This window comes from Hyperoodon ampullatus (assembly GCF_949752795.1).
Source record: "Hyperoodon ampullatus genome assembly, chromosome: 6".
NCBI classification, from domain to species: Eukaryota; Metazoa; Chordata; class Mammalia; order Artiodactyla; family Ziphiidae; genus Hyperoodon; species Hyperoodon ampullatus.
The window spans coordinates 30,462,687-30,466,511 of record NC_136919.1 but is presented as its reverse complement, the minus strand read 5'-3'; positions in this window follow the sequence as shown (position 1 = coordinate 30,466,511).

Below are 3,825 nucleotides of genomic sequence, written 5' to 3'. Positions count from 1 at the left end.
TATAGAAGGGAAGACGCTTGGACCCAAAGTAGAAATTTAGAAAAAACTAAATGTCCTGTTAATCACAAAAGAAAATCGAGGGGACTACTTGAAAATAAAGGGTGTTTTGCACTTTCATGGTTCAGTTTTGGTAGTAACTGATACTAAGTTTAAGAGGTTTTAGATAAACTTATTTTGCTTAATGATTATGAAGCTGTAGAGATCTCTGCAAATACTCTGTAGCTAAGCCATTTAATAAAAACCTCATTACTTCATTTGGCACTGAGGAAGCTCAAAGGCAGCCTTCAGTGCTCTTTTGTTTATTCAACCAAAATACAAGGACACAGTGTGGCAGGTGTACCCGCAAGATGCTGGCAAGAGTGAGCATGCAGGAAAAATAGGCAAACGTGGGAGGAGAAAGGATACTAATGTTGGAGGGGCCTTCCCTTTCTTCTGTAAAAAGTGCTGTGCAGTCTGCACCCAAGATTACGTAGTGCTATGATATGTGGGTACATTTGTCATAGCTCATAAGCATTGTTTCTGAGACTGACTGCTATCTCGGTCCTTGAAGAACCCCTGTCAAACAGGCCCTCTTAGGCAGCACAGTGGAGTCGTGGCTCTACTTGTGACCTCTTGATGGCTGCGACAGGTAGATAGCAGTCCTTTGCTAAGGTGTGGATCTGAACTTCGCGGGCGGAAGGATTGTGGCTTTGCGACTGAGCCTGGTTGACCGCCCAGCATCAGCATCACAGTTATGTCTCTCCCCCTTGAAGTTCACATTATAGCCACTTTAAGGAAACGACAGAAAATTGTGTTTGTGAAAAATGACAATTGAGGGAGAGAAAAAAATACTGAAAAATAAAAGGCAGTTAGTTAAGATAATATGTTACTCATGAGTCTTGACCAAAACATTCTTCTATCTAGGAAAAAAGCCTGTATAAACATTTACAGGTTCAAAAAAACCCTGGAAACTTTGGAATGCTAATGTATACATTGAATAAGAAAAAGCTTGAGAAGATGAGCTACCTTTTTCAAGGGTTTAACTGTGTTGTCAGGTATTTCATTTAATCCTCAGAACCTGCCGTATGAGGTAAGTAGTACCATTTGACATATGAGTAAACTGACTCAGAGAATAAGGAACTTGTTCAAAGTGACACAGCTAGTAGCTGGCAGAGGGTTCTTTTGGTGAAGTTGGGTATCAGTTAAAATTGTCCTTATAAAATCAGTTTGGCATCATTATGCAACAATGTAACAAATACTTCTTGAACTCTCTCATGCACCAGATACTCTTCTAGGTTCTGGGGATACAGTGTTGAAGAAGGCCGAATTCCTGCTCTAATGAACTTGAATTTCAATGGAGAAGTTATATTCATATTCACAACAGATGTGTGGGTAAAGAAATATAATAAATTCAGACAGCACTAAGTGCTAAGAAGAAAATACAACACAGTAACAATAACCACAGAGAGGTGTCAGGCCTCTGCGGAGTGACATATGAGCTTAGATGTGAATAAAATGAACAGAAGCCAACATTTGAAGGTGGGTAGGAAGAATGTTCCTGGAAGAAAGAACACTCGGTGCAAAAGCCCCAAGTGGGAAAAATCTTGGCAAGTTGGGGAGCAAGGAGAGACTTCCAGTGTCTCTGGAGTTGTAGGGAATGGAATCAGAGATGGCAGGAACCAGAACTTGTGGAGCCTCGTAGTCCAGTGTAAGGTGCCTGGAATTTATTGTTAGTGCAATAAGGAGCTGCTGGAGAGTTTTAAACAAGGAAGTGGCTTGATCTATGTTTCAGAAAGAACTTTGCTGGTTATATGGGGAGAAAGGACAGTAGGGAGGCTAAGTAGGAGAGGATGGTAGATTGGGCCAGGATGGTAGCAACAGACATAGGAAGGAATTGTAATGCTGAGGATCTATTTTAGAGATACAGCCAACAGGGCCTGCTGATGGGCTGCAAAGGGGATGAGGGAAAGAGAGATATCTAGGTGACTTCTAATTTGTGACCCAAACTAGGAAGATGGTTGTGTTCAAAAGGCAGTTAGTATTTCAGTCTGCAGCTCAGAGGCAAGGATGGGAAAAAAGATAAAAATGCGTGAATCATCGGCACATATATGGTACTTAAGCCTTTGGACTGAATGAGCTTACCTAGAGAGAGGGAAGAGAGAATATTCTTGAGGCCTGAGACGCTACCCACATTTAGAAGACACACCAGCAAAGAAAAAAAAGGGACTGGCCAGTGGGGAGGAGGGAAATCTAAGAGTGAGATGCCATGTATTAAAGCTCAGAATCAAGTGTATTTGGGAAGGTAAGAAGTGGTCGATTGTGTCCAACATGGCTGAGAAGATGAGCAAGGTAAAGGCAGCAGAAGACCATTGATTTTGGTAACAAAGAGATCCTTGGTGACCTTCAGAAGAATCATTTCAGCAGACTGACAAAGCTGCAGGCCTATCTGGATTGGTTTCAGGGAAGAATAAGAGGTAAGGAAGGGAAGACGGTGAGTATACACAACTCTACAGAGAGTTTTGCTTTGAAGGGAAACAGAAAACACAACAATAGCTGGATTACAAAACTTCTATTTGGATTCTTTTCTTGCCTGTTAATAGTATAGGCTGCACCTGAGCACCATCTCACCTTTCCCTTCTGACTGTTTGTTTGTTTTTTAATCCTTTAGACATTTCTTCTATCAGGAGCCTAACACACTGTACCTTGTTTTCCAAATTCCCTTTAGACAACTAATTCATAATTTACTATATGTTTTAGAAATGTAAAATAATATAACTATAAGTATAGACTACAGTATGTTTTAGAAACGTAAAATAATACAGCTATAAATTTATAATATGTCTTAGAAACGTAAAATATAGACTATCAAAAGAGCTTGGAAATACCAAACCTAGTGCTAGAAAGCAGAGGTATACAACTAAAATGGAAATTAAAGGTGTTTCAAGGAAAACCCTAGCATATCTGTGGTGGTACTGAAGAAACCTTCCTTCTGGGATTACTATCATGCTATTTTCCTGATATAACATAATGTTTACAATAAAGTTGGTAAATTATTACTGTGTCACCATCCTATAGTAACACAGTAAAAGCTCCAGATACGATAATATAATTATAAAATGCAAATTAAGAAAAAAACAAAATGGATATGTAGGCTTTTATTAGGGCAAGCATTTCCATAAACATAAAGATCTCCTTAAAACAAATAGATGTCCCAAGGATCTTCGTTAAATAGTGATCCAAAATGAACAAAAGTTAATAAAACTGTAAACACATTTCAAGTCTTTGTGTAAACACAAAACAAATCTTCTGAAGTTTTTTAAAAATTATTTTCCAAGTGAAAGTTATAAGTAATTAATGTGAAAACCATAATTAAAACAGGTGACACAGGTTATACTGTACTTTCCCAAGGTAAAGAAATATATTTGATATAATATTCTTCTGAATTCCATTTGATATCACAAAATAAACTTTACTGGGCAAAAATGTTTTTAAAATCTCAGATAACACAGACATGATTAAAAGATAGACACTGTATATAAATAATTTAAAGATATTGTCAGTCACAGAAATGTAAAATCATTATATGAATATAAGAAATGCTATAGAGCAAAATATTGTTAAAATAGAGAAGAAGAGATATTCTGAAACAAATGAAAAATCAAGATCAAGCAGTAGTGGCAACTACATATTTCTAAAGTATAATAGATACTGAAATGCCAAGGGGAAAATGAACAGAACTATCCTGAGGTGGTAGTGACAATGGACAGAGCTGGCTTTTAAAATGCTAACCATTAGCAGACACATCTTATGGCAGTTCATGAAATGCTTCATATTTCTGTGGAAAAA